The sequence below is a fragment of the Fringilla coelebs genome, assembly GCF_963513975.1.
Source record: "Fringilla coelebs genome assembly, chromosome: 9".
Taxonomy (NCBI): Eukaryota; Metazoa; Chordata; class Aves; order Passeriformes; family Fringillidae; genus Fringilla; species Fringilla coelebs.
The window spans coordinates 17807331-17833345 of record NC_140067.1 but is presented as its reverse complement, the minus strand read 5'-3'; positions in this window follow the sequence as shown (position 1 = coordinate 17833345).

The window sequence follows — 26015 nt, the reverse complement described above, 5'->3', positions numbered from 1 at the left end:
AAAAACATATTTGTACTATCTAGAGAACATTTTGTACAGCTCATAACTCTGTGATTTAGGGACTGTCAAGATCTAGATCACTTTGTACCTGGAGAATAAATTAGTTCTTTTAAAACAGAATAAAATAAAACTTTTCTTTTACCTGGCTCAGGAACTTTTTAAAAACGTGAAGTATAGGGAATTCAGTAATTTGGCAGTAAGTAATCTTTGAGCTTGCACAAAGGTACTAATAACAAGAGCTAATTATTGCCATCCTGTATGTGAGAAGCTGTAACTTTCTAACATTGATGATACATTCTCTTTCTAGCCATGCTCTGCTCAGGTGTGGAAGCATCTCTCCAGCAAGCACTCCTAAAGGACTCAATATCTGCATTATGTTTAAAAAAAAAAAAAATAAAAGGAAAATACAAAAAAAAAACCCCAGGCATTTGTTAAGGAAAAATGTTACTTAAACCAAACTTCTCCAGTAAAATTTTCCATTTTCCCAAAAAAAGCATTGAAAATGCACTTTGGGCTTTTACTTCTCATTTCAATTAGGAAATTATTTTTTTTTAAATACAGATACAAATTTTAAAAAACAGTAAAAACAGTAAAAAATCTGTTTTCTAAAGATCTCCAGGATTTATTGATACAGTATACACACCTTACTTATTACTCTTAGATAATTACCTTACACCATATTCTACTTACTTGGAAAAGTTTAATTTTAATTTACAGTTTAATTGTCCTACTTAAAGTAAGCCTGTCACCTGTGTCACTTTGTGGCTCATAACTGTAATCCTCATTTAATTATTTACTTCAAGGGAGCATTTTAATTATAGACATTACTGTGTGTAGAGTAACTTACACTGGAGGGCAGTGACAATTTATACAGTAGAGTGCTCACCTGAATTTCCACTGGCCACAACTCCACGTGCAGTGGCTCAGCTGCAGAGCCTACCTAGACTGCTGAGAGATGATGCTTTTCACTTCTCTGGCCTAGGACCACATTTGGGGTGCCTGGAAACAGGCAGGGCCACCAGGGCACAAAGAGCTTGGATGACTGCAGCAAGGCTCCCAGCTGAAATATAAATGAGACAATAACAACTTCTCACATCTACATTTGACCCTGCAAATCACCCTTGGACATGGGAGTGGGCATACAGCGCTGGCTCTGGGGTGAGGTCACCACTGTGCACCATTTCTGTGGTGATCACTAATGGAGTGACAGAGCATGAGCTTTCCTCTGATTTATTTCCTGAAATTCAAGCAACCAGTGATTTATGGGTTTCCTAAGATAGGGGCCACCTATCAGCTTCTTTTTTAATAGCCATCAGTTGACCAATATTCTATGAAATTATCTAGTATCTATGCTAACTAGGTATATTTTTCACTTTCAAAGGATCACATTACAACAAGCTCCATCATTTAAAAACAAAAAGAGAAAAAAGAAAAGAAAAAAAAAGCGCTGCTTTGTGTTTGCTTCCAATTTGCCAGATCTGTGGGTTTGTCTGCTATTGCTGGGTCCTCTTTACAGTCATTTTAACGTCTAAGGCAGACATTTCATCATCACACGAGTGGCGCTATGCAACTTCCCTGCTTCCCTTGCTCCGGACCAAGCAATTTTTTTTATTGCCTGAAGTCCCAATAGGCAACTTTAAAGAACAGAAAATACTTTAATTTTTAACATATTTGGCACAAGAGGATGCATTTCTCTGCAGACACACCCATCCAGAAGGGATGGTTGCCAGCAGGTGACTAGGGCTCTCTGCCTGGGGCAGATGGGGACAAGGGGCTGCCCAGCCTCCTGCTCCACACACTGAAAAGATGTGGAGAATGAAAGAGGCCAGGTTCTGCAGAAGTCCCTTTTCTACCATTAAAACACTTCCAGGATTTGTGGTGTCCCTGATTTGCTGTTCAGAACTCCTTACTCGCACATCTTGCTTAATGCCCAGGCGGCCCCATGGGCAGGCAGGGGTGTTTCCAGCTGGGATCCTTCCCTCTTGGAGAAGCTCCTTCTGCAAACTCCTTCCTACCCAGGAGGAGACACCAAAGCACTGCCTCCCTTCCAGGAGACAAGGAGAGTGCTGCTGGGATTTCTGAGGGGCACAGCACGTCCAGCAATGGAGAAGGGCAACATCGGGCACATGGGAACTGCAGGGCACCTGGTTCTGAGGTAAGTGCCTCTCACAGTAGTCACTTCATTATTAACAACCTCCATATCTTCATGAGATGCTTATCTTTTTCAATAAACAGAAATAGTTACTGAAGGTTTTGTTTGGTGCCTTTTTTTTTTTTTAATACTGGGATGAATCCAAAGATTGCTTTCTTTAGTATCTACCTTTCTTCAGTGATTAATGTTTTTTCATGAGCAGTGTCATTACATACAATTTTTATCATCTAGCTTGTTCTATTTTATTCAGCAACCTAGAAAAAATTTCCTCTTTCTCCTTCTGAAGAAGTAACCTTCAACCTACAATTTGTCTGCTGCTTCTTACAGTAACCTCAGCACAGCCATGGCCCCTAACAACTGAGGGCATTCAGCACGTTCCAGCACTGAGTATATCACATTTCCCATCTGAAATTGCTTACCTCATCAGTCACTAAGGGCCCAGTTTGGAAGTCATTAAAAATAATGAGAATGCTGGCACTTCTCCCAGCAATAATGGCATTGGATTCTGTGTTGCTTTTATACTTTAAGACATTTGTATATATCCACAAATCATTTAACTCTTATCTTTGTACCAGCTTTAATGAAACTAATGGCTGCTGAAACTGTGTGGGTTTTATTCTACTTTTTATTTAAATAAACTTCTGCCCACTCCATCATAAAACAATGCAAACACTTACACAGCATATTGCATCATGAAAGCCCCAAAGTGTTTACCAGGATCACTATATCCACCACTAAAATGCAAGCACTTCTCAGTCAATAAACACTTCAGCTGACAATAAAGCCACAAGAGAGTTTTCAAAAGGAAAGCTGAAGAGCAACAAATCCAATTTTCCCAAAATAAATTTAGAACCAGGGCCTCACATTTTCATCTCCATCTGTATCTACTGTAGCCTCTCCCTCCCATGACCATGCAAAAAAAAACCAAATCTAACTCCAAGTTAACTCACTGAGTAACAAGATCACTCCTGCAGGGTCCGAATCCTGCAGGCTTTGACAGGGTAATTAGCCCTCAGGAACATGCTCCAGGCCAGCACTAAATGCACACTTAGAATTTCAACTAATTGTTGGAAAACACATATTAATGCCAATTAAAACCTTAAAAGATTCACCCTTAATATTCAAGGTCTAGCTTAGGGCCAGTGTAAAATTTCTCACCGCTACACTTTTCCCAATAGGAACACCTATAATTTACATGGTTTGAAATAAATAATACAAACATGGAAAAAAATCTCACCTTCTTTAGATGTGTGTTTATTTGCTCCAGGCATACATTTGAACTGTACATTAAAAACAGACCTGTCATGAGGACAAACACAAAAGTTATAGATGCAGCATACTTCTGCATAGGAAGTGTGATATTTCAAACTCACAGAAATTAATGACAGTATATAAAATGACTCATACATTTTGACATCACCTGCTCATAGAGAAGGTATCTCTAAGATGCAAAGGACTTGAACTCCAGTCACCCTGGAAGTCCATCCACAGTGTGAAAAATCCAGGGATCCTGGACTGCTGCTGAAAGCTCTGTCTTGTTCAAAATCAGTACAGTTTAATGTGACTAAATGAACTGATTTACCTAGGTGGGAGCATAAAGAAAAGGCAGGTGCAAGTCAAATAGCAATAATTCTAACCAATAATAAAACTACAAGTACCAGAAGTAATAAAAAAGTTCCCCAAATGCTTCATAAGGTGAACTTTAAAGGTGTTTTGATATTATTATCAGTATATATGAAAATCTGAAAAACATTACCACTGCATAGAAGTTAATCTAAAAGCCCATTTTGTAAGGTTATTAAAAAAATATTTTTAAGACTGTTAAATGTTTAATACCTTTGCAAAGTATTTTCTTTGCATTTATTTTTAAGTGCTAGATAAAGTCTGCTTTTAGAACACATATTGTTTAATGTACCCTTTAGCTGGTGTAGCACCTTTAATCTCAAAATATTTTAAGCCATGTTACAAGTACCTTACCAAGCTACAAAAAAAAAAAAAAAAATCTTACCCAGCCATCCTTAGCAGTAACTAGAATATCATTAGTTTGATTTTTTTAATCTATTAGATCAAGGAATGAAATGACAGCAAATTAGCTTTATGATTATCAATCTAGTTGGAAACTATCTACCACATATCACCCACAGAACTCCTAGTACAAGCTACACAATTTAAGCAATAGGTGCAAATGCTCAGGCATCACAAGTGATCCCACCGTTTCAAGACATGGGAACATCCTTATGCAGCACAAATAAGGGAAGAAGAACATAAAAATTGATTTGAAGATAATAATGAACAAAAAAGACAAATAAAATTGTGACAATTTTATTAAAATGGACATATGCTTTTAGAATATTTGGGGAAAATTTATATTCTATTTTCTCCTGCAGTGAATGGCAAAAGGAAGGTAGTAGTTTTCAGATACCGAAAGCCTGCCTGTGGCTCATCATCCAATTAATTGATATGAGTAAATTAGCTGAATCAAGCTAAATGACAGCCAGCTTCTCCACAAAAGCTAGCAGTACATCACAATAAGGGGCTTTCAGAAAATTAGATCAGGGCAGAGGTCTTTCCTTTTGAATCTTCGAAACACATTAAAAGACATTTCTATCTTTGCTTTCAGAAAAATAAGCATTTAAGAAAGGTATGGCAAGTTATTCATATTCAGAAACTCACTGAGAAGTTCACAGGTGTTACAGTAGCAGTGGAGAGTTTCGTTGCAAAAGCACGGCAGAATTTTTTCGTCCAGATCCTCATCCATGAAATGGATAAGGTCTCTCATACCTATTATCTCAGATGTCTCCCTCCTATCTTCCTCAAGGGAAAAGAAGACAGTTTGGTAGCTCTGTTCTTCCATCCTCTCTTACTACTGCACCTGCTGCACCCATTTGAAAACATCCTGCCATCCAAGGCACTGCTTTTTACACCGAGACAGGAATGGCGCTTGGGACAGCTTAACCAATCTTGTTCATCTCTTCTGAAACTACACAGGATCACTGCTCTTTAAGGCCTTGTAAGAACCCTGCTTTGGCTTTGTGCAAATGTAGGATAGTACAGGGGATGGCACAGGACTTAAAAACATAGCTGAACAATGAGGGAGAACTGAATCTGGATTCATTACACAGGGAGCAGAGTTAGAGATTTAGTGCCAGGTAATACAGAAAAAAAATATAAACAACCCCCCTTCTTTTTGGATCTAAGCATCAATTCTAACTAAACTGCAGAGTTAAAATCTGATCTTAGGCAAAATAATCACATAAAAGCTCTAACTAAACTCCAAAGTGTGAACTCCACTGCAATAGGGAACACACACTCTCAGGCTGCACAGAAGCTTTCATTATGTGAAAAAGAAAAAAGCACAGCTATTCTTACCACTGAGATGCTTCTCACACTTTTTCATTTTAATGGTGGTTTGTTTTCCACTCTCCTCCCTCCTGTCACCTCAGACAATGGCAGTTCAAGTGGACAATACATGCAGAGGAGACATTTCTATTCATCTCACTCCTCCCTCATTTTTTGTTTTTGTTGCTGTCGTTTTACACCCATCAAAATAAGAATTTTGCCCAAGACACTGCCTGCATGAAAAAGTCTGTGTAACTCAGAGATTCTGAGCACCAGGTATTCATTGATAGCTTTCAAGTAGATCCTGAAGTGGCAGCCAAGAATTTACAGCTGAGGGAGCTGAGGCCATTTAGTCTGGAGAAAAGGAGGCTGAGGGAGACCTTATCACTCTCTAAAACTGCCTGAAAAGAGGCTGCAGCAAGCTGGGGCCAGTCCTGGAAAAGAAGCAATAGTATGAGAGGAAATGCATCCATTTGCACCAGGTGAGGTTGAGACTGGATATTAGGAACAAGTTCTTTACTGAAAGGGTTGCCAAGCACTAGAACAGGCTGCCCAAGGAATCAGCAGTGTCACCATCCCTGAAGGGGTTTAGAAGATGTGTAGATATAGCTCTCAGGGACATGGTTTAGTGGTGGACTTGGCAGCCTTGGGTTAACAGTCAGACCTTAGAGGACTTCTCCATCCTAATGGTTCTGGGATTCTAGCTTTCCAAAATATTACACATCAGCAGAAAAAAAAAAATCAAGCCTCTGATTTTCACATCCAAATGTTAGCTAAGTGTTTAACTCTAGAGACATTTTCAGAAAATTAGTTCAGAGCCTTTGCACAATTTAATCAGAAGAAGTTTTAAACTCTGATTGTGCAATTAAACACAATATATTCTTGCAGCTGCCATTTATCACACTCCTACCATTTCAAGTAACCTGGCCAACAAAACTGTCTGGTACCTAGGAGTGAAGAAACGAGAAGGATAATGTTCTGTAGGAAAGCAGGTCTAGCCAACATTTTGCAGTGCTAAAAATACCCTCGGGACTTGTTCTGACACCTTGTAATTATGCACACATATCCTGATTTATGGTCCATGTCTCCCAGCCCAAAGTAGTATGCACTCTGTTTCGTATCTTGCCCTATTTATGTGTAAAATACTCGAGTCTGTAATGCCATAAAAGAGAGGACAGGCTCATTGCACATGTTACTATTGATTTCATATGAGCATAGGCATAATCTAATGATCCTTTTCAACTAAGGATAAATATGCACAATTTAGCCTTAAACATATTCAGTGTCAGATCATTTCAACTGCTGCCTTCGAGAAATATGCCTGTGACGTTGAAGATCTCTGCTGTCCAGCTTCCTCCTTACAACTATAGAGAGTGTGGCAAAGGAGACAAATTTGCCCAAACTGGAAAAGGGACAAGAAATATTGTCAGCTGTGTATCAAGACACGTATCTGCTTCAGGCCAAACTTGTGGATTTGCGTTCCACAACTTTCCTCTGCTTCTCTCCATCTCCACATGACCTTGCTCTCTCACTGACCACCTACATAATTAATGAAGAAAAGAGAATCCACCTTGTCCAAGTGAGTACTAGCAAAGAGAGAGGTGGTTGACAGGAAAATTAAGTATTTTACTGTAACAAACACTGGAAGTATCCTATCTACTAGGTATATGCAGGTCCATTTCAAAAGAAGAAAGAACAACCTGGCTTAGACAGAGAGATCTGATTTTCATTCCCCAAGTCCGCTCTGAAACATTCACACAACCATTGTCACATGGCTGAAATCCTTTCTTTGGAGACAGAGAGCAAAGGAGTCACACAACATTTATTTGCTAGTGGGTTGTTTCATTTTCTTAGGTTTGTGTTGGTTTAGGTTTTTTTTTTATTTTAACTTTCCACCAGTTTCAAAATTAAAAAACACACGCAGATTTAATGTTGTGATGTGTTTCTGCCCACCTTTCATGTGATAATCTTTAAAAAAGGAAATGTGGTAAGTGCAATGGAATGGCCGTAGCTGCTGTTTGCACAAGGAAGAGCTGGAATCTGCTCGTGCTAACAAGGGATACAAAGACCATAGCAGGGAGAAGGGTCTTCAAATAACTGGGGCTAAAAATCTGACTACTTTTGTTTCCTAACATATCTTAGCTTCTTTTAAAAATAAATCAATAAAAAAATTAAGAGGACAGAGACAATTCATAAAAGCCGACAAGAGAATTTAATTTTTGTTTTGTTTTTATGCAATTTTCTTATGAGATTCTCATCAGAAGAGGAGAAATGAACCAAGAAATTCTTGAACTATTTATTTACATGGAACAAAGGAGATATCACACAAACAAGTGTACTTACAGATGATTTTAAAACTTTCCTTGGGGCATCTAAAAACCCATCTACAAATAACAAAGGTAGAAGCAAACTTAAGCAGTGTAAAGCTGTAGTACACATCCCAACAGCCTAAAAATAACCCATGAAAGCTTCTACAGCAAATCAAATACACAAAATAAGCTATCACCGTGTCAAAAACTAATGTTTTTACAGTGATATTCTATAGAAAAAGTCAAAATAACAAATGCCCTGATTCAGAAAATTAGAGGCTGTAATGGCATTGCTACTTTCTAGCCATCTGGATCCACAGAGATATTTCATACTGCTAAGAACTAAGGCCTAAACTGAAACCAGAAGGACAAAAGAGAGAAAGATGGACATAAGAGAGTCATTTAGCCTCAACAGCCCAAAACTGTCAGGAGTCTACCATTTTTAGCTTGTAAGATAGAGCATGTATTTAGCATCTGAAAAGTCTGGATTTTGTAATAAGCACCAGACTCAATCTTAATGTGCAGAGGATAGAGCCTTTTTGTAAGGCATTCAATAACATCATACTTGATCATATAAGAAGAGCCATTTAGACTTCGCATATTGAGCAATGGCTCATCTACAAAATATCAGTGTATAGAAAAAGCAAAAGAACACATTACAAAAGGATATCCAATCCTCCCGATAAGACTTTAAAGCAATATATAATATACCCTGGATTAATATCATATTAATAGCTGTGGCAAACTCATACCCTGCCCATTTCAATAGTCTGAGCCAAATAGGGAATGCATCTGACTATCTTTTCAGTAATTCTACTTTTTAAGTGTTATATTGAATCAGGTCAAGCAGAACCCAAGATACTTTATTTCAAGGCTATTTCAACGGTTAGAGCTGCAATTTAAATAGAAAGCGAGTGGTACTGTTCTCTCTACTTTAAACTACTTTAATAGTTTAAATAAATGAAAGTTATTGAAACTGGTTTCCAGAAACGAACTTGAATCATGCACAAATGTGCTGTTTCAATACAGAATAAGATCAGCAGTGCAGAAATGAATTACATTAAAAAGCAAAAATATGCTAAATCAGACAAAGAACTGAAACTCCAATACATCACAGGTGATTCTCCAGTAGCACATGTTTCCACCCAGAATACACCAATTGCACACAGAAAGCAGAAAATGAAAAGAAATGCTAATCCATGCAACAATGCAGCTTCACAGAAGCAGTGAAGGGCTTCAGTTGGGTCCTCAAAAGCATTGGGGCAAAATGAGATACAGCAGGATGTGAAGGGAATGGGCAAGTGACTCAAAGATAGGTTCCCACCTTCTTCTCTACCCTGCTGTCCACCCTCCAGGAAATAGATGCCTTTAGCATTGCTAGAGTACATGTAGGGAAACATATTTGAGAAACGAAGGCACTAGAGGTTACATGGTGGTGCTTCAAAGCATGTTTCTAAGATCATTCTCTCACTCTCAATTTCTTTTTATAGACACAGACCCATGAAGGAAAGACCTTGCTGACTGAAGCAGTTCCTCTGCTGAGATGTGCTATTGGCATAGAACTGGCAAAACTATATTAAATTTTAATAGAAAGCTTAGACGCTACCTTCACTTAACTACAAAAGCATACACATACTCCACTTAGAGTGGAAGAGCAACTGAACAGAAAATAAATGTCTGTAACTGCCACTTCTTCCTTAGCTGCAATAAGAGTCATGTTCACACAGGTATTGCCTTGTGTTCCCAGGCCAGGCTAGCTCATCACTGCATGGGAGGAACAGAAAGAGCTGCTAAACCAAGCACCCTTGTGCCAGGCTCCCCCAGCAGTGCTCAGAGGAGCCTGAGGAGCTGCAGAGCCCCCAGGCAGTGCCCATTCCCTGCCACCATACAGCATAGCCACGCTGTCCAGAGCCTCTCCAATGCACCCTGGAGAGCACATGCCTACAGCAAACCTTGGCCACAGATCCACCACAGATTTCAGTCTTAGCTACCCAGATTTTATATTTCAAAACAGAACTTTAATCCTCACAACCTACATCAACTAACCTTGGGAATGCTAAGGTTTTTATCACAAAAGCCAAAGAGGTCCCAAAATTTCCTCATCCAGCAGGCATGCCCAGAAACATATCAATTCCAGCAGGTTGGGAAATTCCCATCTTTGAGGCCTGAGCTTCATTAGGAACTGCATAGAGTTACTCCCCCTAACATTTTGCCTGAGGCTATCAGTCCCACAGGTAGGCAGTACTTTTACCTGGAAAGGTTCCATGCAAAAATGCATCAGCAAAGATCTCCCTCAAAATCAACTGTCATCATCACTGTGACTAATCCTGCACTCCTCCTTACAACCGTTCTCAGCTAGTATGTACAGAATCCAGTTACCTATTCGAGAAGAGTGCTTTGAACATAAAAGGTGGGGCCAGAACCCAATGACAAAGATACTGCAATTGCTCACATCCTGGCTGTAAAGTCCCCTTACAAACCCACACCTAGCTTCACTTGCAGCTCATTCTGTGTCTGGAATGAAGGAAGGGGAACAATTATACTATCTCAAATCATCATTATTGTTTCAATGATTGCATTAGCATTCTCAAAGCATAAACCGCCCACAAAACATTTGAGGCAGACATCTAATGATGGATTTTCCCAACAGAGAAAGCAATTCCTCTAAGCAATAAAACAGTCTGTGAGAAATCCTGCAGTCATAAATCTAGTATTTCTCATTACAAAATTTACATCAGCCACAAAGTGATTACTTCTGAAATTACAAACCCTTGTGGGTAGAAATATTAGTGGGTTACCAATTGCCATTCTCATGAGTCATGAGAAAAGCAGTTCAAGTCATAATAGTCATGTAAAAAGCAAAATATCAAAAGAATTAATTGTCTTATTATAGACAGAAAGTTTAGGGCACCCACATAACAAGCATCTAGGCATCAAAATACAAAGGCCAGCAGTAAGTTCCCATCGAAACTTTCAAAGGTTACCAAGTAACATTCTAGCAATAAAGGTTTGTATTGCTTAGACATTACTTGGTAATATTACAGTTGTATATATACAACTTTTCAATGTATCTCCACAAAAGCAGTACCCTAGACCCCTCAAACCTCCCCAGCACTTCCCACATGGGAGCATGCAACGTGCAGAAAGGAAAGAGAGGGAAGAGAGAAGAGGGGAAGCATCCAAGGCCTTCCACTCTTGCAGAACACGGGCAGTGTTTCAGTTCCCCAGGGGTAGGGCCCATTGAACACCCCTGGCTCCCACCTGTGTCAGGTGCTGGAGGCACACACGATGTGCAGCACATGGGCAGGTCCCGTGCTACAGCAGGGGAGGGGGCAAGGGACTAAGGGGGACCATGCATGAACAAGTTTGCCCAGCTTGCTTGATACTGAAACACGTGTGTCCCAGGACTTGTCAAGGAGCTGACATGCCCCGCAGTTTGAGGATAGCTATCCCACAAAAATACTTTGGTTCATCTTCTTTCTTCTTGCAGCCTTTCTCTTCCCGGGGTGCTGCAACCCAGCAGCAACCTAAATGGCTTTAAGGACCACTAGGATTAAACCAAACACATTTTATTAGAGAAAGCATGTCCTCCAATGCTTGGCTACGGTACCACTTGCCTTATACAGCACAGTGTAAAAATTATTACAAGCAAGGTAACAGTAGCAAAAAAGCCTGTAAATATATGCTTGCAAAATAAAGTTTTATTACAAAAAAAAAAAAAAACTAAAATACTAATTCACACAATTTATTATCTCATCTTTGCCATACCCCATGCACTTCATTTTAGCTATTCCTGGAGTAAGTTGATCACACACGCCATGTTTATGAGAAAATTCTTTCTAAACTATTTTAATTCTTTGTCATAAAATGAAAAAGTATTCAACATGCTCATACTTTTTGCCCTAATAACATCACTGAAATTTACAGGGCTGTAAGATGATATATCAGTGTGGCATTGGCTTTTTGATCTTTGTTCTATTGGTGCCATTTTAGTAGATGATAATCGCTTACCAGTTCAAAATACCAGCTTAGTAAAAAACACATGTCAGTGTTCCCATACTGTATTTTACCATTAAAGGGTAAATATATATTTCCTGTCTATTTTCCATTTCACTAGGTATTCATATAGGGAATTGCTCTTGTAGCTGATTCTACATCCACCACTACCCATAGCATCACTTGTTCAAAATTCATTACAAAAAGGCCTTTTTTGGAACAACAACTCAGAACACTTATCTAGAGATGGATAAAAATTAATAGGCATATTATGCATAATTCAGCTTCAGGTCTCATTTAAAAACCATCATCAGTCAGATTTACAGTAATCTGGGGCTGAGGTCTACTGACCAGCACAGAGGGACAAGTATCCTCCTTCCTGCTGGGGAAGATGCTCCACTCCTTATGTGATCAGCAGCTTGCAGAACAGATCATCCAGGTAACTCCATATAAAATTTTTCCTTTTATTTCCTTACTACTCTTAGATAATTACGAAACACATTTCATTACAACCCCAAACCAGAAAATTTCTACTTTTTACAGAGCAAATGCATCTTCAGTGGCAGCCAAACTACTTTCCCTGCACTGTTAATCCAATGGGACATGACATCACCCATGATCAAGATCAGTCATCGCCACATGAAATTGCTTTCTGTCTCTTTTAAAAAGATGCTTAAAGATGAAAAATTATTTTTGATATTAAAGTTAAAACACTTCATCTTGAAACTGTCAAAATGAAAACTTCCAATTTCCTGGATTGTTTATTAAAAATCTCAAAATAGTTTTGCTATTTTTCAAAGCCTGATCTGGCAGGCAAAGAACTAAGAAGCAAAACTGTTCTCTAGATTAAACTATAGTCCTCATGCATTTCCACTCCTTCCCCAGTCTGACAAAATAAAATAAAATATATTCTCTTGGACTTTGGGAATACCCTAGCAACATGTGGTGAAAATGCTATTTCACTCCAAATCCTTCAGAATTCCTTTTGAGTATTTTCATTACCAATTTTAATGCAGAATTGAGATTGATAATAAACTATTAAAATTAATTAGAGCAATTAGTCAGGACAGGGGAATTCAAAGAAGAGTATTTTGCCAGAGAGCAAAGATCCACTTTCACACAATGAATTCCCCAACTAAGAGGCTGAACTAACATCCACAGCATCTGGCCCACTGCACAACTGGTGACTCTTCAGATTGCAGTCATAAGACCAAGTTGATAAATTAATCTTACACCAAACCAAACAATGTACTTCAGCTGAGAGACTTCTTGCCGTATTGCCAGAGCATGAATCCTGTGTCTGCAGCATCTTCCAGTGTGGAAACTCACCCTGCAAGTGTCTTCCTGCAGGGTCCTGTCCTCATGCTTCAGGACACAGTTTACACCTGGCATCCCACTGCAATTTAAACACATGCCTCCTCCAAATTCTGGTAGTGTTGCAAATCTGATTTATAAGCCACCTTTTTAGGAGGTACATGACAGAGGTAAACAGGTACTGCTGCTTTGGTTTCCAGGATGAAGCACAATTTACAGGTTGCTTTCACATGGGCTTTTTCAGGGATCTGTCCTCAAGCTTGTGAAACAAAAATTTCCTAAACAGTCTAGAAATCAGAAAATATAGTATCTTAGCATATCTGCATAAAAATGTAGTATTTGCTGCTTGAATTCTTTTGTGTATTTCCACTTTGCCATGTACTTCAGCTAGGTGTAAGAGGAAAGGAAAAGGTGGGAAACAGTTTCTGTCTGCAATTTGATGAGACAGACCACAATGCCTCAGCCAGGGCAAAGACAACAGAGGTGATGATAGACATGTATTCAATGGCAGGTGACAGACAGTGGGAGGGAAATCACTGCTCACCATCTCTTCTAGCTCAAGAACAAGGGTCAAAAAGAGAAACTGGTAATATCAAGAGATGCCACTTCATCCTCTGAGTAACTAAACTGAGGGAACCGTCTGCCAGGGGAATTAGGTGAAAAAGACTTATCTAATTTGCAGAGATCTGGAGAAAATTTATCAAAAGCTGTTACATGTGAAGATGTCCTTCTGGCTGAGGAAGTCCTGAGCAAGTTATAAGACCCTCCCCACAGTTTCAGTTGGGGGATCTTGTAACATGTACCAGAGAAGTAATCCTGCACTCTTGAAACATTCTTTGCTGTTTCTTAGGTATCATCTATTCAAGACAGACAGACAGTGCCAGACATACCAGAGTTTTTTTGTTACAACAGTATCTCAGCTTTTTTATACAACACTCCTATGTAATTAGAAAAACTAATTTCAAAAATTTTAACTCTAGCTCACCCTTATTCTTACTTCCCAAGAATAAATAAAACCTTTAATTATAAAACCCACTGCTGTCAGGCTGATGCCGTGACTTTGGGAAGTTCAATCTGTTTCGGAAAGGGAAGGCAAAGGATATCAGCAAAAAGAAAATGCTGGTAACCAGAAATGCAGATATCAGGCTGGTGAAACCCTGGTATCCTCACCACTCACAAGCTCCAGAAAAGGAGGCCTCAGATGGTCACAGCACGGTGCTTCTCTGCAGCTCCTGGCGTGGCTGCACAGGAGCAGGCTGGGTAGGAGCTGCTCTTCACTGGTGCTCTCTGAGGGAAGTTTTAGACAGTAACATTCACCAAGAGGAATGTATAAGTAGCCCAGTTGGTTTTGCTGAAAGGAAGAGGTGGGATATGAAATGGGCTGTTTGAGAACCAACAGCGCATGAAATTCTTATGGAAATATTTGGAAGCATTTTGTTTTGGTTTTACCTCAGATAATGTTTTCATGGACTTTTTCAGTGTCTTGCACACTAAAAATGAAGTACAGATATAAATTTTATTTGTCTGACAGTGAAAGCTTGAAAGCATTTTGGATCATGAGGGCATTTACAAGTACTTTGATTTCTTGAAAAATAATTTAACAGTACTAGCTAGAGAGAGTGACAAAATAGATATATTAGTTGAAAAAAAAAAATTATTCTTCCCAGATAAGATGACAAACACAAAATTTTCCCAGTGAGAAATTTTAAAAACTGGCATGGGGTTGTTGGTTGGATTTTATTGCTAGTGAAATATATGTTGTTGTGTCATGTCATAAACAGAAAACTGAAGCACCCTTTTTAAATCCTCAGCTCTGCTGACACTTCCAACAAGTACTTCCGTATTGGTTTTGGTCTTATCTGTTTCTAACAGACAGCCTCATGCCTTGGAAATCTGACCTGAAAGAAAAATTCAGCCCCAAGTATCTGCTGTCAATTGTGCAGAAAATAGGAGATGACAGCAAAGTCACTCCTGCATGCCAAATTAGATCTCTTTCCAACAACTTCTAATGTCATTATTAGCACTCAAATACACTGTGTCAAAATGTGTCTGTATAGGGAGATGGACCAGGCAACATCAAATTTATCTCTTAGTCAATATGACAAGCTGGTTTTGATTCAGACTTCTGAATAGGAGAGACTCTTAGGGAAAAAATCTGCTCCATCATGAAGGTTTGTTTACAAATATGGATATTAAAATAGATGGAAAGAGAAAAAAAACTGTATTATGCAGTTTCATTGGATTTCTGGAATCAATAGTATAATAGGAGTTAAAATCATCAGTGTGAGCCTTAGGGTCTACACTCCAAATAGTCAATGGTGCAATGCAAGGAGTTACAACGAGATCATCTTCAAGAACACTGTCTGCTTCAGAGATAGAATCAGTATTTTCTGTTAAGGCTAAAGCAACCACATAAACGTGAATTTAAGTGTATCAGATGGTTTTAGAACAATATGCAAATGACTGAAAAGGAAACCACAGCTGCAAAGATTACATTCCAGTAATTTGTTCATGGTTTTATTTCTAAGTGTACCCAAATAAAAGTGAATACCCAGACACAAAAGGCACTTAACTGGTGACAGGAAACAATTCCTGGAAGATCTAAGTCTTTCCCTGTAGCACTGAGAAGAAAAAAGAGTGTATCATCTAAACACAGTGCCGCTGCTTAACATACAGCATAAAGAGCAGACATTACAGCTCCATATCCTTCACCTGTACAGCAAAGTTCAGAAGGTTAATTGAAGAAATTAAATAAAACACAATTAAAAGATTTGGAGTATCATACACATGGGGCTATTAACTAACCTAAAGAGAAGGAAAGACTGCTTAATTCCACTAAATAAATGGATATTGATAAACTTCACCTACTCTAATTAGCAAGATTCTTCCTGTTATTTCATCTTTATATGACTTCTTAACACCCATTTCATTCCACCAAAGACAATTATTATCTCGTAGAGACAACGGAGCTCTGTACCTTCTCATTAAACTTGATGACTCCTAAAAAATGTTTAGGAATGTTTAAATAAATATTTCATGTTTGGTTCTCAGTGAGCATGGGAAGCTGTGCTCATGGAAGCGAGCATGGTGAGTACTGAAAATGCTTAGGAAAAAAACTACAATAATAATCAAAGTAGTACAAACCCTTCCACTCCTTAATAAAATTTAATCCTGTATAACAAGACTAAGTTTGTGCAAATCTTAGCATTCTAATTTCTTAACTTCTTAAAGCACATGATGTTAACCATGATCAATGCATATTTTAATGCAAGGTATCTCATTATCTTTCCAGAAGTGAATTTTTACTTTTTCCTATGTTAATTGCAACTACTTTTGAAGTGAATTTCAGAATACAACTTTAACACAGATTTTAATCATCTCATTACCATAAAATGTATAGACACAGTTTCTCGTACCACAAAATGATACTCCTTAATAGAGAAGCATGGTATAATTTCATTTTCTGTGTATAAACTCTATATATGATACACCAACTTTTGCCAGCTACAGCAAAATGACCTCTTATCTGCTCAGCTCATTGCCAAATTAAGACTGAGCAGAAGACATACACAGATGTTTACTCATAACCTCTCTCCCTTTCTATTTCTTTTCCCAACAGCCTGCATTTAAATAACAATTTTTCCTGTATGCTGCTTCCAAGGTTTAAAGTTTTGACTGTTTGCTCATTTCTATGAAAACAGTAAACCCCCTTTTGGTTTATATGAAGGGATAGAGAGTCATGGTCCATTTCCCCAACTCTGCCAGCTCCCACCTAAATTCAAAAAAACCTTGCTATTATTTTTAATCTCATCACAGAAGAATAAGTCCAACCATGCCTGCCTCCACACCAGCAGACTAGAACAGAGAAGTCAATATAAAGCATATTGAGGGATAGGGAGCAGGGGCAAAAGGCATAAGGACAAACATTGGCTATGGTTACTGCCACTCAATTAAGTCTTTCCAGGCTGTAAAATCTTCAGGGTAATGAATTAACTCTGAATTACAAGAGCAACCTAGCACAGTCTTGCTCTGTATCTTCAGCTGCAAACTGATATATCCTACACCTGAGTCTGCAGACTAGAGCTCCTCCAACAGATGTACCAAAGAAGATCAAAGATTTTTGAAAATAAACTGTGACAAGAGGTGGGTATAAGCAAGGTCACCTCTGTAGTCAAAGATGAATGCAACAAACAAGGTATTGTTTTTAAAGCAGCTCTTTACAAAGACTGAGCAGGGGCCAGGCACTATTCACAAGCACAAGGGCACAGCATCATAGTACAAAAGGAAGAGATGGTGGCAGGCAGCCTTGCATTTAGCAAGGAGAAATGCCAGAAATTACTGAGGGGATGTCACTCAGTGTTTCTTGCGTCTCCTGGTAGGGAGAACCTTCTGAATTAGTTCAGCAGCTGCCTCCCTGTGGTCACAGCAGAGCAGAGCTGGGGTTTCAATTGCTCTACTTTGGTCTCTTGACAGGGGATGGATGAGATTTTTATACCAGATGGACAAGTACAGGGAAATTAATGGTGGGGAGATACCTGGAAATTCAGTTGGTACATAAGATGTGTGCAAGCTGTGCAGCAGAAGAAAGTTTCTAGTTCAAGGAATAATTAGATGTCCCTAAAATGATCTTATCAGTCTCTGCATAGAGGAGCAAGGACCACCCATGCCACACTACATGAGCAAACAGATTCACAGACTAAAAAAAGAACTTTCCTTTAGCATTCCTCACACTATAAATGGGCATGAAAATAGTCACCAAATAAAATGAAACAAATCACTTTTTCTGTCTTTTTTTCTGTGTGTTTAGATAAAACATCAAAGCAATCAATAATGCTTTTCAGACCATTAAGTTTAATTGATGAGAACATCCATTAACAGAGTAATTTCTGAAACTGTAGGTATTAATTATTTTCTTTCAAAACTTATTACTCATTTTTATGACTTGAAGGCTATTGGGCACCCAGGAAAATGACCATATTAACGCTCAATACTTTCTATTTACTCCCTGTTTTACAAGATATCTTTCAAAGAGCCTCAAAGGTACCAGACAGATCTAACAGCAGTGCAGCCATCACACACATCCCCCAGCACTGCCTATCCTGGCTAACAAATGGTTTTGGCCTCTTATTGACCATAATCAAAGGGCAACTTTAGAGGCTTTTTATAAAGTTACATAGAACATCAGAGATAGTATAAAGGTCCTATAAGCATTCAGGATCTATCCAGCCTACTTTTCCATATAAAGTATCCTTTTGCACAAACTCTTAAGAGAATCAACATACTTTTAATGAAAGTTAACTCTATTTGAAACATTACAGTGGATGCTTTGTTTGCTTTTGGTTAGTTTGGTTTTTAAAATTAAAACTTCAGTTTCACTTTAGAAGTGCCAAGATTTTGACTTTTATCTCATAGTATTAAGACTCATTCAAGACAAAAAAAAAATTTATACAAACACTGCCATAAAGAAACCAGGTCCATGGGTATCCTCACATTTCAAAATCAGGCAAGTCAGTCAGACCAAGGCTCTGACAAAAAAGCCTAAATTCAATCTATTTATATCTATTTTTCCACAGAAAAGCCATATTCTAACAGCCAGAGAAGATTATTGACTTACTGTTGATGATTTGCCTAGGAGTTTTACAGATACTCACATTAATAAAAGAAACAGCATTCTCTCAAACTTTTAACTAGTAATGCCAATTTTGCTTTAACTATTTGCTCAATCGTGTGGTTTTGGGATCCATATATAATGTTATAAACAAATCACACCACTGCCTAAGGGAGAAAAGGGTAGAAAATTACTTCAGCAAAAGTGAATGAAAAACACACTTTCTAGCTATAAACTCATATATTTGTGGTCAATATTTAATAGTATTTGTGTTGCAATATTTCTGCAATTAAGTTTATGCACATGATGCACCATAGTCCCAATGAATCAACACAAATATCACTTTCATTTGCAAGAGCTTGATTCCTGAAAAGAACATAAAATTAGCTACAATTAAGTTGGCTACAATAAATTTGGCTGGTGTTCAGGATTTTTTTCTTAAAAAGTCATTTAAGGAAGAGACTAGTAGGAAGCATACTTCTCTCAAGTTTGCAGGTCCAGTAGCACAAATTTGAGTTTTGTTTCTCCATTTGTTAGTTAATTAACATATGCACAGAGGATGAAAAGACAAACTAAAGACCTACTTTGATAGACCCATTCCCATTTTATGCTCTCTTCCCTTTCCAAACTTTAAAACTCAAAAAGAAATGGCAATAATGGCATTAATTTCCTCAAAAGTCCTCTTGTTCGGGGGCTGAAGGACTTCAGGACTGTATGAAAAGTTGAACACTGTTTTTCTACCATCCACTTACCTGTGCTAACTTAACATTGTCTTCCAACCCCGAAGACTGGGTGATCTTAGAACCATAGTCAATCAGTCCAGCACCACCACTGTAACCACCAAACTGTATTATTCACTGCCAGATCCAGAACTCTATTACCCAGTGCCTTAAACACTTCCAGAGTGACAAGTCCACCACCTCCTGGGCAACCTAACTACCCTAACAGTGAAAAAAAAAAATCTCCTATCTGATCTGAATCTTCCATCTCAGCTTAAGCCCCCAGTGAGTACAGGAATGTTGCTAAGAGGTCTCCCCAGAGCCTTCACTTCCCGGCTGAACAATCCCAACTCTCCCAGCCTGTCTTCAGAAGACAGGTACTCCAGGTCTCTGATCAGCCTCATGGCCTCATCTGTACCTCCTTCAAGAGGTCCATGTCTTTTCTGTGCTGAAGACTCCAAAACTGGATGCAGCACTGCAGGTGGAGTCTCCCCACACTGCTTGTGATGCAGCTCAGGAGGCAGCTGGCTTTCTGGGCTACAGGCTCACATTGCAAGAACCTTGTGCTTATGATTAGCCACATATTGAATAGTGTTATTCTTTAAAAGGGATGCTACCAGCTCACTAAGTATGAATATTGTCATCTTATTGCAAAGCTCCCATACCTTCTTGGTGATTTCTCATGGGCAGCTCCTCACAGCACTGACTCCTCCTTCTTCACAGCATAGTCAACAAACTCCAGCTCACTTCTCAACCAGCTAACCCACTCTTTTATAGCACTCATCCTTATTGGACATGGCCCTGGCCTGTTAAGGGCAGGCCTGTTCCTAATCTTTGGTAATTGGTACAGCTGCAACTCCTCAGGGGTGAGATTACCTTCTGCACTATCTTTATTTTTTACATTCTATCCCCCCACATATGGAGATCAGACACACTGGTCAGTTACGCTCTAGAACAAAATTTATGGACAGGACTTCCACTGGCAACCCACCAGCTTCCTGCAAGGATGGGATGCAGCAGCAGCACAGCTTCTCGATACTCACTCCAGGCTGATTTATTTTCTCTGACCCACCTGCTGAAAAACAAACAACCACCAACATAAAATACAATAAAAAGAAAAAAAACCACCACCATCACACACATAAGAAGGAACTCGTGTGAAAGATCTTCCCAGCACCTTCAGCAGCAGAGACCAACACAAAGAATTCACTGACCATCCCTGGCCCAGGCATTCCACTGAGTGTCCCCAGTTACACTGCTGCTGTCAAGTAGTCACACTGATTTCCTGGGTTTGATATACTAAGGAGCTTTTTGTCAACATCTTTTGTGAGGCATTTTCTAATTCTTTATGAGATTTTTAATTTCCTGTCTGTGTTTGGCCTGCCATGTTTTAAGGACTTTGCTCTACTGTTCATTTGAGCAGGCTTTCCTGTTTCCAGTGGCTGGCAATTTTGTACCCTCCACTGCGGTTTCTATCTAGTGAGGTAAGCTCCTGAAGATGATTTAGTATTCTCTTTTATTTTCAGATATATCTGGGGACTTCTGATAACTCTATTAGAATAACTGTATTGTTAATAGCCCTCAGGATGTTTATAGGCCTTTTAGATTAATTATTTAAGTGTTTGTTGTCCAATTGTCTGCTTGTTCCGCAGATCCTGTACTTAAAATCAAATGACCATGTTCTGCATGTGTTTATTTTGCTCTCTTCAGCTGTAGAGCTCAATGTGATCTTTTGGCAGTCACCAGTTACCAAGCAGCTCCAGTGCACCACTCAGGAGCACATCCAGAGTAACACCTTTGTGGATGCACCAGGTGTTCTGGGAAGCAGCCACTTTGCACATCTGGATGCATCCTCTCTTTTTCCCATCATGATAAGGCACCAATCCAGTCTCTACAGGGCACCTGTTAAAATGTCCCACTGCTGCTCCCTGTACTGAATTTGCAGCTTCCCTACTCTCATTTCACATTTCCTGAGCACTATTAAGGTCTGAGCGGGGAGCTGGTAACACAATCTTAGCAATGCATTTTCATTGGAGCACAAGATTTCTGCCCACAGTGGTTCCATGGATCTGCTCTTCTCCCATAATATTTTTTATGCTGTTGTGCTTTATAAAATGTTCACTGTACAGCACCCCTCCCTTACAACTGAATGTCACTCTCATCTTTCCTATAAAGCTGATATAGCAGCATTGATTACCCTCCTTTCACCAGGTCTGTTTTCCAAAGTTATCATTTCACACCAAATGTCCTCTTCTTACATTATAGGCCTTAAAGCTGGTGGGACAGAACTCAAGTTTTTCCTTTTTTCCATCCCCTTACTGCTTCTTACTGCCTCTGTTAAGTGGCATTGCAGATGTTCTGAGAGGACTCCCTTTCTTTTTTTACTGTGCTCTTCTTTGTCCCTTGCAGGCTTGTTTGGTGTACCCTGAAAATCAGCCATGCTCCCATGGCAACCTCTGACATTCCTACCCCTGACAACAATTGCATCTGAGCAATCAGGCCACTCTTTGTAAACAGGTGCTTTCCTACCTGGAATTTGCATCCCCCAGAGCAGTGCAGAGTCTGCTGCCATGGTGGAGGCCTCACCTGCAGCCATGCTGGAGTCCCACTGCTTTGGGCACAGCTAACTGGGAGACACACACAGCGCAGCTCTATGAGGCTCTTTCACTTAGTGGTGAAAACAAGTCATGAGAACAAAGCAGACAAGAAGAACAAAGAAGAAAAAACACTGAATGGGCAAGGTCAGACTATATGAAACCAGCCCTCATCCCACTATTTCTATTTAACTAATATTCATCATCTCATCAGAAAAACCCTGCCTGCATTCTGCACTCCTTCCTCAGCAACATCCATCTGTCAAATTGTGCACTCCTTGCTGAGACCAAGATATTATGGCTGCAAGAAAGCATTTAGCCCATCATGGTTGCTATTGCTAAGTAATAAATAATACTTAAGGGAAAGGAAAAAGAAAGTATGAGACTCTTTTTGAATTCCATTCGACTGAGCTGATGGCCATCACCTCTTAATATTATGTTATTATTGCTACAGTAGGAAGACATTTAGCCTCTAAGTGTGCTTGAGACATCTGTGAATGACTCATTATCACTTTCTTTTCTTAGAAAAGATTGGCTTCTGGCTCAACTCCAAAAAAAACCCACTGGAACACCTGGACACCAGAACCATACTGTTGTGACTACTGATCCATCTGCAAAACAAGCTGGCAACCTGCCTGATCCAGGTTAGCTCAACAGGAAGATACTCTTCATGCTCCCCCTATAGCTATGCACCCCTCACCCAGAGACAGGGGGCAATTTGTTAGCTGCTCACTAAATCCCTTGGCTTCTCTCAAGGCATTTTGGAAATCAACTAATCTGCAAGACATGTCACAGGTGCAGGCCAGATGTTGCAGTGGATCAGAAGAGGAACCAGAAACAGAGGTTTTAGCAAATGAACAGGGACTTTGACAGTAGCAATTTGGTTTCAGTGTGAGACTTATTCTTATTGACTTGGTTTATCAATTTATTTCATTCCTTATTGAATTATGACTGCAATAAAGGCACCTGAACAACTTTAAAATATTTTTAATTGGTCTGCATGACATAATTGATAACCAGAATTTATCTAGAAATACAAACTGCTTTTTGGTTGTCTGTCTGCTATAACAGCTACAATCTGAATAATCAAATCCTTTCAAAATAGCCTTCTTTTGTCAAAAGAAATATAGAATGAAAACAGACATTATATGCAACTTCTAATGTTTTTCTCTTTTCCCCCATATAATTAAAGGGCTTGATATTCCAATAGCTGTTTTGCTGTTGTTTATACTAAAATGGTTTGCAATTATTCTGAAATCTCTTTCCATATGTAGACAAGTATTTCCATTATATAACACTACCATTAAAAAAAAATTACTACAATTAGCAATTCATTTTTTCTTCTCACAATGGACAAAAATATTTCACACTGGCAATACCTTGTTACCTCTAGCTAAGATGCCAAAAGTATCTTTCCATAAAAAGAAGGACTGGCATAGAAAGAAGGAACAGTTTAATATAGCAAACAGTTCCTTTTGGTTTGAGAAGTTAAAAGTTCTGCTTGCATTAAGTCTTGAGTTAAACATTTTCAACTTCACTATTTCTAACTTCTAAAGCAAAACAGGTCATGACTTGAGAATTTTCTCTATGAGGTACCAGCCTCAAGAAGTGTTTAGAAGTTCAGCCTTCTGACTTAATGGGAAAATCCCAATTCTCAGTTCAACATATCAGAAGTACGGAAAAACATTAAATAAAAGAAAAATATTATTAATAATCAAAAGACTAATCTATTACCCATAACTATTAGAAAATCAGTACAAGCCAGCTGTATACCTGACTAAAGTTAAATTCTGCATTTTTCAAAATTGTGCTTGAAGTGATAAGGCAGAGAGGGAAAGGATTGTTATGAACACAAAGTGCTAATCTGCTAAGTCTTACTGAACCTCTCCCTAACACTTAATCTAAAATGCTTTCAGCTCTTAAATTCACCTTCCAAAACCAGTAGGAGGTTAAAGCAGGACCCGATGGGAGGTTACATTTATTTAATATTCAGTCCTTTCTCAGATGAAATATTGCAGTCTGTCCTCCCAGGTATTTGTAAAACCATTAAAATAATGGCTTATAACTATTACTTGAAATAGTAGTTCTATTTGTAACCACCATTGACAAAGTGTAAGCAAAGTGCATTAATTTTCTTTGAAAAATACCCCAAACCTTTGCTGTAGAGCACTGAGGGAATGTGCCCCATTAACTGTTTCAAAGCTGTAAGCTGAGGCAATGCTAGTAAATATTGTTTGGCTAAAAGGAACCTGCATCTCTCTAAGACCTCCTCCAGCTGTACCCTCCATGCCTCACAGCTCTGTAGCTCACCACAGGTGCCTCCTACAAGCTCTGACACAAGTTCAGATCCTGTACCTTCACGCATTAACGGCACCTGTAAAGGTAATATTCATGCCTAGATCTAGAAATTGGCTATTTTTTTAACAGCCAGTACATTTGAAATATATTATTGTACTTACATTTTTCTAGTATCCATTAGAAATAAGATCATCGCAAAGAAGCAGTAATAACACAAAATCCACAGAACCAACAAACTGGACCTGTCACAGAAACCTTGCTGTGCCATTTCTGTGATATGCAATGAGCACAGCTTCCCTTGACTCTGCAGATCTCAGTTTCAAATCTGCACTAATGCACTGTGATAAATTTCTAGAAGTTTAATTTTTACCTTTGCTATGAAGAAATTTTAGAAGTAACTAGAGAACAATATATTTATCAATCAGGTTAAAACAGGAATCTCAGGTGTGGCCAGACAGTTTTTACTTGTGCTAAAAATTTCTCATTTATACATCATTCTTAGTGACAGTGGATGAAAGAACAATGAGTGCTTGTTGCTACCACCTTGAAAGGTATCATCTAATTAAAACCAAATCTGATGTGCAACACTGCCTTTTATTGAGAACACCCAGTTAATGGATTTTTCTTTTCCAATCCTGTTAAAATCCACAAATCTACTATTTTATAATTTGGCAGTCATTAAATAATTACTGATAAGAATAATATTGAGACTTTCTCACAGAATTTTGATTCTGCAATAGCTCTTCCCAAAGAAAATGTGTTTGCTCTGATTTAGGTTTTTGCTTAAAAAAAAAAGGGGTTTAAAAGGTGAAGCCAGCAGTGTCCCTTCACTGCCACCATAAAACACAACCAGGGCACATCTTTGGGCCCTGCTGGCTGTAGGCTGCTGCCACCCCCACTGGATGTGGATGGTGCCTTCAAAACACCTGCAGCAGCAGTCCACATGCAAAGGACAGATAGAAAATTCTCAGGTTCCTAAGCAAGACATTCTTTCCTTTGCTCCCAGCCACCGCTGAGGTGAAGCTATACTGCTGACAATTATGTTCTTTTTTTCCTCAGATAAGTCCCTCTTAAAAAGACTTTCCTCTTACTGCATCCCATTATACTCACTATAAACATCTGCATATCCAGCTGCTACTTTTATGACTGTCTCAATTCCAGAATTAACAGATTTTTCCTTTTTCTTTTTTTTTTAACTATACTTAAGATATGAAACACCTATAATTGCATTTTATGTATGATCAATTAATTATGATAGTTAATCACAGCCTTCTCAGAAGGAAAATGCTACTGAAGGCCACAGCTGAGTAACATCACTACAAATGTAGACACACAGCCAGGCAGACAAACTGACTCTCAACCACTGCTCCCACACAACCTTCTAGCCCTTTATTTTTTTTCACATCTCCCAAAACTGTGAAGTCAACAGCATTAAAATGCTACAGACACAAGTACAGCATCTGTGCCAAATCCAGACATATTCATTTTCACCAGCTACCAGTGACTTGTTGATGAGCTTATGAAATAACAGCAAAAGCTGATGATTGCTCTGCTCCTGTCCCAGCACCAAGCAGCCAGAGGAGCCATGGGCAGAGGAAAGCCACCACAGAGGCTCAAGAGGCCTCAAAATAGGGACATCACTGCTGGCTCCTTGGCACTAGCTTGCACCTTGCGGCTCCGCCTCAA